This window comes from Aegilops tauschii, chromosome 5, assembly GCF_002575655.3.
Source record: "Aegilops tauschii subsp. strangulata cultivar AL8/78 chromosome 5, Aet v6.0, whole genome shotgun sequence".
NCBI lineage: Eukaryota > Viridiplantae > Streptophyta > Magnoliopsida > Poales > Poaceae > Aegilops > Aegilops tauschii.
Genome location: NC_053039.3, coordinates 304,991,798 through 305,002,702, shown reverse-complemented (window position 1 = coordinate 305,002,702; position 10,905 = coordinate 304,991,798).

Genomic DNA, 10,905 nt, shown 5'->3' with positions numbered 1-10,905 from the left:
CAGGCTATTGATGAGAAAACCCAACTCCAGGATTCCAAGATCCAGCTGGGCGAAGAGCTGAAGGATGTGCGGGCCCAGCTAGCCGACTCTGTGAAGGAGAATAAGAGGCTGCGAGGCGGCATATTTAGTATGTGTTCGAACTTACCACCGTGTAGTTCGGCGAGGAAAGGACTAATAGAGTTATGTCTGTAGGTATGCTGACTGGCTGTCCCGTGGAGGAGGTATCCGGATCATCGAGCGATCTACTGCAGGGGCTGTCCCAGATGCACGAGCAAGCGCGACAGGCAATGCGGAGTGTTGCCAAGGCTTTATGACCATCCGCCTACCCTCCAGGAAGTATGAAGGAGCTTGTGGAGCTATACAAGGGAGCGCGGCGGCGTGTCCGATTATGGAAGATATCTACCTGCCCAGAGGGTGCACGAGAAGCCTAGGCCATGGTGAAAACACGGTATACCAAGCTTGATCCAAATGGTATGGCCCGTGTCGGGCCTCTAGGGTCAGATGGGAAGGAAATTCCCGTTAGTTTGGTATATAACCAAGTAGAAGTAGCCGCCAAGTATTCCCAACAGGATTGCAAATTAGATAGCCTGCTGGACGGCATAGAACAGGAAGTTTTTGAGTCTTAAATGACTATGTACTTAGCTTTTCATATGTAACTCTAGATGAGTTGTAAAATGCTTGTCATGGCAGACCTTTTCACTTCAACCTCTGGGCCCAATGGCTCGGAGTATTTCCGAATACCCGCGCGGCCGAGTAGACTGGGGTATGCTTGGAAAGCAGGCGTAGGGGTCATAGTTGTTTGAACAGACAAGTATCCAGCTAGTTATGTTATATTACACTGAAAGTGTAAGAAACATCTTCCAGAGAGAATAGTTCCGTTAAGGTTCCTTTCCCTGGGTGTGCATGCGTGAGAATGCATGTCCGAACTGTGATTGGGACAATCGCAGTATAAGTAACATCTAGGGGTTCCTAATGGAATGAATGTAAAAACATCTTTAATCTACCGACGGAATATTCCCTTAAGAACGCTAGCTTTCAGCTTCACCCAGTCTGAGGTACACATCCGGATGACCCGGCAGTAACAATCGCAGAGGTGCTCCCTTTATGCCCTAGCCGAACTAACGGGAATGTAGGGCATAAGCACAGGAGCCAGGCAACCCAGCTTGGCCAAAACTTAAGTCATATCGATGCATATAATGGTGGAGAAAAGGTTCATATGGGAAAAACGCACATATGTGATGAGCTTGATGCTCGAAAAATAACATTAATAAGCTTCTGTTAAAGAAGCCCCCAGGTATGGTGGATGTACATATTTGAGTATGTATACGTCACAAGTGCGCGGTTGAGCCGCACGAAAGCTTTAAGGCTAAAAAAAGAAGAAAAAAAAGGAAAATAATGGAAACAAGAGGGAGAAGGAGACGAACAAAGAGTTCGGCGCTAGGCGTAGAATCTTCGGAGTCTGGCCGCGTTCCATGGGTTCGGCTCTAAGCAATTGTCTGAGGCATTGCGCAGGCGGTATGCTCCTCCGGTGAGAACTTCGTCAATGATGAAGGGACCCTCCCACTTGGGCTTGAGTTTGTCCTTTTTCTTCTCCGGCAAGCGTAGAACTAGTTCGCCAATATTATAAGTCTTGGCCCATACTTCTCTGCTTTGATATCTTCGGGCCTGCTGTTGATAAAATGCGGAACGGGCCTTTGCAACGCCGCGCTCCTCCTCCAGGGCACCTAAGCTGTCCTGCCGATCTAGCTTGGCCTCTCTCTCCTCATACATGCGTACTCGAGGTGAGTCATGAATAATGTCGCAAGGTAGCACAGCCTCTGCGCCGTACACCATGAAAAAAGGTGTGTATCCGGTAGTGCGATTGGGCGTGGTCCGCAGCCCCCAGAGCACGGAGTCGAGCTCCTCCACCCAGTGCTTGTCTGACTCTTTCAAAGACCGCACCAATCTGGGTTTAATGCCGCTCATAATAAGACCATTGGCTCGTTCGACTTGACCATTTGTTTGTGGATGATAGGCGGAGGCGTAATTGAGCTTAATGCCCAGATTGGCACACCAATTTTTCACTTCGTCGGCTGTAAAGTTGGAGCCGTTATCAGTGATGATGTTGTGTGGAACACCATAACGGTGTACAACGCTGGATATAAAGTCTATCACTGGTCCGGCCTCGGCCGTTTTGACTGGTTTGGCCTCTATCCACTTAGTGAATTTATCTACCATGACGAGCAGATATTTTTTCTTATGGCTTCCTCCTTTAATGGGTCCAACCATATCCAGTCCCCAGACCGCAAAAGGCCAAGTGATGGGGATTGTTTGTAGGGCAGTGGGGGGTGCCGCTAGAAGCGATACGTTTGGATAGTGATTTGACATATGAGGAGAAACTAGTCAAGATACTCGAGTTTGCCAGCCGAGTTACACGCAACAAAGTAATCAAGTTCTGCAAAGTTCAGTGGAGTCACCATACCGAGGATGAAGCCACTTGGGAACGAGAGGAAGACCTACGGAAAGACCACCCACACCTATTTTCTAGCCAACCCGAATCTCGAGGGTGAGATTCATCTTAAGGGGGGTAGGTTTGTAACATCCCAAATTTCCAATTTGGAATGTTATACATAGATCATTCATGCATATCATTTGCTGCATTGCATTTCGTGATCCTCGAAATCTTAAGCAACTCAAGGACCCTCGGAGAGAGTTGGGGATTTCCCTGTTTTCATATTTGAATTTTATCAAATATTGAAACGAGGATTATTTGTTTTAATTAGTTTTCTCTGTCCGAAAATATTTTGTATTCAAATATATGAGAGGAGATAATATGACTTCTCCAAAATAAACGAAATATTGGAGGAAAATATTAAAATCAAATATTGGTTTTTATTTCAGAGTTTTGTCGCTATTTTATTTGAATTAGGAAAAATAAACGTTTTTCAAAATTGCATTTAGACCCCAAATAAATGTTCATCTTGTCCGGCTAGATTTTAGAGGACGTGGAAAATTTATTTCGGGATTTTTGGAGTCTGTTTAGTATTTCTATAATTTGTTTTTCTGCGTGAAATTATTAAAAAACGCGAACCGACCTCGGGCCGTATTCGGCCAGGACTCCGCCCGGCCGGCCCCTTTATATAGCACGCCCCCGAGCCGCCCCCGCCCAGCCCACCCCGCCGCCCAAACCCTAGCCCCGCCTCAGACGCCGCCGCCGCCCGCTGCTGCCGCCCTCGCCGGAGTCCGCCGCCGCTGGAGGTAGCCACCGGATCCGCCGCCGATTTTCGCCGGTTAACCGCCCGTTTTTTTATAAAACCGCGGTTGTTTTTTTAATTAGATCGGTTTTTTTTATTTTTTTGTTCGGTTTAGTTATATAGTGAACGCTCGTTCGTTCGTTCGTTTTAACGAATAATTTTCACCGTTTAACCGCAGACAGCGAACGTTCGTTCGTTAGTCTGTTCGTCCGTTTTCTTTTTCTCGGATTTTTCCGCGATTATTTCTGATCGTGATTTCTGATCCGATTTTCATTCTAGTATAACTTTTCGCTCGTTTATCGGAATCAGGCGATTCAAGCGCCTAGAGTTTCATCTCGAAACCCTCTTTCCGTTTAACCAACTCAAACAAGTTTTTGCTACTGTAAAATTTGACTTAGGTCCAGATTAGTAAACAAAGCTTGTTTATTTCGCCGTTTGATTTTCGTTGCTTCGTTTGATTTGATTCTTTTTTCAAACCGGAGTTCTTAAGTTGAACTTTCTGGTTAGATCTCTTATTTGAGTTTTACCTATGCATTAGATGAGTGCTTATTGTATGCTTGTTTGTTTGTTTGCGATAGAGTACCCGGAGTGCGCCGCTTGCTACTTCGAATCTCTAGGTTTCACGGATCATCAGCAAGGCAAGTAACACTTTGATCATACCTCTTTACTACCCAGTTTTACTGCATTAGATCAATCCCCAAACAATTGCATGGTTAGGATCTGAATTAAATTGTGGGATGGGAAGTAGCTGAGGTAGTACCTATTCACCTGTTTATTGTCAAACCCTGGGAGTTACTTCTACGTTATGCTTATATTGCTATGCTATGCTCATAGACGTGGATTGGGTTTGAGTATATCCATGACAGATGTGAGGTTGTTAATTAATGGTTCAACTTAAGGTGGCAACTTAAATACACATCTGGGTGGATTGAGGCATCTGGGGTACCCAGTGATTGCCTGTTTTTTTTTGGAAATCCCGGGGTACCGTGTGATTCTCCTATGGACTGCCACCCAGGCTCAAAGGGATCATGAGATTATTCATACTATAAACTACCATGCCCAGCCACAAGCTATTATGGGCTCTAGCATAGTTGATTAAGTCGTGTGAACTCTTATAGTGGTAGACTAGCAGATGTAGGGGATGTAGGTGGTACGGTCTACCCATCGTAAGGTGCTAACGCTTCTGAAAGACAATGTCTCGGTCATCCATTTCTCAAACATCATGTAGTGCGAGAAATCAAACAGAGGAGATCGAGTCTTCTGGGGAAAAGTGCACAAACCTCTGCAGAGTGTACAAACTAATCATGGTTAGCCGTGTCCCCGGTTATGGACATCTTGAGTATCTGGTTCTTGGATTATCATGTTGATCTCATCACGTTACTTAAATAATTTTTTGGGTTGTTAATGATTACTTTTAATTGGGATTGAGAGGGGGTTTACCTTCTCAATATTTCTCAACAAACTTTGTAGTTAAATAAAACTTATTCCTTTGCAGTAGGGAAAAATTGGCTTTTCGCAAAAACATATTAACCATACAGCCTCCACCAGCCATATATGCATGTAGTGATAGCATTATTCTGTTCTTTATCCTTTTGTGTTACACTGCCAGCATATTCCATGTGCTGACCCGTTTTCGGGCTGCAACGTATCATGTTGCAGACTTTTCAAATGACGAGTAAGGAGCCTTAGGTCGTGGTCTTTCACTCAGTGATGCCGGTGGAGTTGATGGACTCACTTTATCTTCCAATCCTTCCGCTGTTATCGTATTAGATGGCCTTAAGCCATATTTATTGTAATAAGTTCTCTTTCGAGACATTCGATGTAATAGGTGTGTGTGATTGCTACTCTGTTATAAATCCTTCAAGTACTGTGCGTGTCAGCATTACCGATCCAGGGATGACACTGATGCACAGAGATCAGACTGTTTGAGGTCTGGTCGCTACAGCACCCGAGGTGGGCACAACCCACCAGGGTGCGCCTGGGCCTCCTGGTGCGCCCTGGTGGGTTGTGCCCCCCTCGGGGCACCCCGCAGGTGCAACCAGGGCCCATTGCTTTCCTTCTGGCCCATAAAAAATCATCGTGGAGTTTCATGGCATTTGGACTTCGTCTGATATTGATTTCCTGCGATGTAAAACATAGAAAAAACAGCAACTCACACTTGGCACTATGTCAATAGGTTAGTACCAAAAAATGATATAAAATGACTATAAAATGATTATGAAACATCCAAGATTGATAATAAAATAGCATGGAACAATCAAAAATTATAGATATGTTGGAGATGTATCAGCGACTTAGAGTTATCTGGATGTATGTCGAAGCTAGCATCGACGTAACCCTTTACGACGAGCTCTTCGTCACCTCCATAAATGAGAAACATATCCTTGGTCCTTTTCACGTACTTTAGGATATTCTTGACCGTTGTCCAGTGATCCACTCCTGGATTACTCTGGTACCTCCCTGCCAAACTTATGGCAAGGCACACATCAGGTCTGGTACACTGCATGCCATAGATTATAGAACCTATGGATGGGGCATAGGGAATGACTTTCATTCTCTCTCTATCTTCTACCGTGGTCGGACTTTGAGTCTGACTCAATTCACACCTTGCAACACAAGCAAGAACCCTTTCTTTGACTGGTCCATTTTGAACTTCTTCAGAACTTTGTCAAGGTATGTGCTTTGTGAAAGTCCTATTAAGTGTCTCGATCTATCCCTGTAGATCTTGATACCCAATATGTAAGCAGCTTCACCGAGGTCTTTCATTGGAAAATTCTTATTCAAATATCCTTTTATGCTATCCAGAAATTCTATATCATTCATTTCCAATCAGCAATATGTCATCCACATATAATATCAGAAATGCTATAGAGCTCCCACTCACTTTCTTGTAAATACAGGCTTCATCGTAAGTTTGTATAAAACCAAATGCTTTGATCACCTCATCAAAGCGTATATTCCAACTCCGAGATGCTTGTACCAGTCCATAGATGGATCGTTGTAGCTTGCACACTTTGTTAGCACTCTTAGGATCGACAAAACCTTCTGGTTTCATCATATACAACTCTTCTTTAAGAAACCCATTAAGGAATGCAATTTTGACGTCCATTTGCGAGATTTCATAATCATAAAATGCGGGAATTGCTAACATGATTCTGACAGACTAAGCATCGCTACGGGTGAGAAAGTCTCATCGTAGTCAACCCCTTGAACTTGTCAAAAACCTTTTGCGACAGGTCAAGCTTTGTGGACGGTGATATTACCATCAGCGTCTGTCTTCCTCTTGAAGATCCATTTATTCTCAATGGCTTGCCGATCATCGGGCAAGTCCACCAAAGTCCATACTTTGTTCTCATACATGGGTCCTATCTCAGATTTCATGGCCTCAAGCCATTTGTCAGAATCTGGGCTCATCATATCTTCTTCAAAGTTTGTAGGTTCGCCGTTGTCTAACAACATGACTTCCATGACAGATTATCATACCACTTTGGTGTTGTACGTGTTCTGCTCGACCTACAAGGTTCAGTAGTAACTTGATCTGAAGTTTCATGGTCATCATTTGCTTCCTCTCTGATTGGTGTAGGCATCACGGGAACAGTTTTCTCTTATGTGCAACTTCCCAATTTGAGAGAAGGTACAACTACCTCATCAAGTTCTACTTTCTTCCCACTCACTTTCGAGAGAAACTCCTTCTCTAGAAATGACCCATTCTTAGCAACAAAGATCTTGCCTTCGGATCTGTAGTAGAGGGTATACCCAATAGTTTCTTTATGATATCATATGAAGACGCACTTCTCCGCTCTGGGTTCGAGCTTATCAGGCTGAAGCCTTTTGACATAAGCGTCGCTGCTACCTCTTGAGCATGCATTGGTTTTTCCTTGAAGAGGAAAGGGTGATGCAGCAAAGTAGCGCAAGTATTTCCCTCAGTTTTTGAGAACCAAGGTATCAATCCAGTAGGAGACTACACGCAAATCCCTCGTACCTGCACAAACAATTAAGAACCTTGCAACCAACGCGATAAAGGGGTTGTCAATCCCTTCACGGCCACTTGCAAAAGTGAGATTTGATAGAGATAATAAGATAAATATTTTTGGTATTTTTATGTTATAGATTGGAAAGTAAAGATTGCAAAATAAACGGTGACAGAAATAGCTAATTGACGGGAGATATATATGATGGAGGATAGACCCGGGGGCCATAGGTTTCACTAGTGGCTTCTCTCAAGATAGCATATTCTATGGTGGGAGAACAAATTACTGTCGAGCAATTAATAGAAAAGCGCATAGTTATGAGAATATCTAGGCATGATCATGAACATAGGCATCACGTCCGCAACAGGTAGACCGAAACGATTCTACATCTACAACTATTACTCCACTCATCGACCGCTATCCAGCATGCATCTAGAGTATTAAGTTCATAAGAATAGAGTAATGCATTAGGCAAGATGACATGATGTAGAGGGATAAACTCAAGCAATATTATATAAACCCCATCTTTTTATCCTCGATGGCAACAATACAATACGTGCCTTGCTGCCCCTACTGTCACTGGGAAAGGACACCGCAAGATTGCCCAAAGCTAAGCACTTCTCCAATTGCAAGAAAGATCAATCTAGTAGGCCAAACCAAACTGATAATTCGAAGAGACTTGCAAAGATATCAAATCATACATATAAGAATTCAGAGAAGAATCAAATATTGTTCATAGATAATCTTGATCATAAACCCACAATTCATCAGATCTCGACAAACACACCGCAAAAAAGTATTACATCGAATAGATCTCCAAGAGAATCTAGGAGAGCTTTGTATTGAGATCCAAAGAGAGAGAAGAAGCCATCTAGCTAATAACTATGGACCCGAAGGTCTGTGGTAAACTACTCACACATCATCGGAGAGGCTATGGTGTTGATGTAGAAGCCCTCCGTGATCGATTCCCCCTCCGGCGGAGCACCAGAAAAGGCCCCAAGATGGGATCTCACGGGTACAGAAGGTTGCAGCAGTGGAAATAGGGTTTCGTGGTGCTCCTGGATGTATTCAGGGTATAAGAGTATATATATAGGCGAAGGAAGTAGGTCAACGGAGCCACGAGGGGCCCACGAGGGTGGGGGGCGCGCCTACCCCCCCTAGGCGTGCCCTCCTACCTCGTGGCCACCTCGTTGCTTCCTTGACGTCCACTCCAAGTCTCCTGGATTGCGTTTGTTCCAAAAACGATCCTCGCGAAGGTTTCATTCCGTTTGGATTCCATTTGATATTCCTTTTCTGTGAAACACTGAAACAGGCGAAAAACAGCAATTTGCACTGGGCCACCGGTTAGTAGGTTAGTCCTAAAAATAATATAAAAGTGCATAATAAAGCCCATTAAACATCCAAAACAGATAATATAATAGCATGGAACAATCAAAAATTATAGATACGTTGGAGACGTATCAAGCATCCCCAAGCTTAATTCCTGCTCGTCCTCGAGTAGGTAAATGAGAAAAACAGAATTTTTGATGTGGAATGCTACCTAGCATAGCTTTCAATGTAATTTTCTTTATTGTGGCATGAATGTTCAGATCCGAAAGATTCAAGACAAAATTTTAGTATTGACATAAAAACAATAATACTTCAAGCATACTAATAAAGCAATCATGTCTTCCCAAAATAACATGCCCAAAGAAAGTTATCCCTACAAAATCATATAGTCTGGCTATGCTCTATCTTCATCACACAAAATATTTAAATCATGCACAACCCCTATGACAAGCCAAGCAATTGTTTTATACTTTTGATGTCTCAAACTTTTTCAATCTTCACACAATACATGAGCGTGAGCCATGGACATAGCACTATATGTGGAATAGAATGGTGGTTGTGGAGAAGACAAAAAGAAGAAGATAGTCTCACATCAACTAGGCGTATCAACGGGCTATGGAGATGCCCATCAATAGATATCAATGTGAGTGAGTAGGGATTGCCATGCAACGGATGCACTAGAGCTATAAGTGTATGAAAGCTCAACAAAAGAAACTAAGTGGGTGTGCATCCAACTCGCTTGCTCACGAAGACCTAGGGCATTTTGAGGAAGCCCATCATTGGAATATACAAGCCAAGTTCTATAATGTAAAATTCCCACTAGTATATGAAGGTGACAACATAGGAGACTCTCTATCATGAAGATCATGGTACTACTTTGAAGCACAAGTGTCGTAAAAGGATAGTAACATTGTCCCTTCTCTCTTTTTTTGTTTGGGCCTTTCTTTCCCTTTTTTTATGGCCTCTTTTCTTTCCTTTTTTTATTTTTAGTCCGGAGTCTCATCCCGACTCGTGGGGGAATCATAGTCTCCATCATCCTTTCCTCACTTGGGTCAATGCTCTAATGATGATCATCACACATTTATTTACTTACAACTCAATACTTAGAACAAAATATGACTCTATGTGAATGCCTCCGGCGGTGTACCAGGATATGCAATGAATCAAGAGTGACATGTATGAAAATCATGAACGGTGGCTTTGCCACAAATACGATGTCAACTACATGATCATGCAAAGCAATATGACAATGATGGAGCGTTTCATAATAAACAGAACGGTGGAAAGTTGCATGGCAATATATCTCGGAATGGCTATGGAAATGCCATAATAGGTAGGCATGGTGGCTGTTTTGAGCAAGGTATATGGTGGGTGTATGATACCGGCGAAAGGTGCGCAGTGTTAGAGAGGCTAGCAATGGTGGAAGGGTGAGAGTGCGTATAATCCATGGACTCAACATTAGTCATAAAGAACTCACATACTTATTGCAAAAATCTATTAGTTATCGAAATGAAGTACTACGCGTATGCTCCTAGGGGGATAGATTGGTAGGAAAAGACCATCGCTCGTCCCTGACCGCCACTCATAAGGAAGACAATCAATAAATAAATCATGCTCCGACTTCATCACATAACGGTTCACCATACGTGCATGCTACGGGAATCATAAACTTTAACATAAGTATTTCTCAAATTCACAACTACTCAACTAGCATGACTCTAATATCATCAACTTCATATCTCAAAACAATCATAAAGAATCGAACTTCTCATAGTATTCAATGCACTTTATATGATAGTTTTTATTATACCTATCTTGGATGCTCATCACATTAGGACTAATTTTTTTAACCAAAGCAAATTACCATGCTGTTCTAAAAGACTCTCAAAATAATATAAGTGAAGCATGAGCGATTAATAATTTCTATAAAATAAACCACCACCGTGCTCTAAAAGATATAAGCGAAGCACTAGAGCAAAATTATCTAGCTCAAAAGATATAAGTGAAGCACATAAAGTATTCTAATAAATTCCGATTCATGTGTGTCTCTCCAAAAGGTGTGTACGGCAAGGATGATTGTGGCAAACTAAAAAGCAAAGACTCAAATCATACAAGACGCTCCAAGCAAAACACATATCATGTGGTGAATAAAAATATAGCATCAAGTAAAGTTACCGATAGGTGAAGACGAAAGAGGGGATGCCTTCCGGGGCATCCCCAAGCTTAGGCTTTTGGCTATCCTTGAATTTTAACTTTGTGTGCCTTGGGCATCCCCAAGCTTAGAGCATCTCCAGCCGTTGGCCCCCCCAGGACGCATAAAAATCACCCCCTGGGGGCGAGCCGGCGATTCGTTCGGCGCTGGAGGCGGTTTT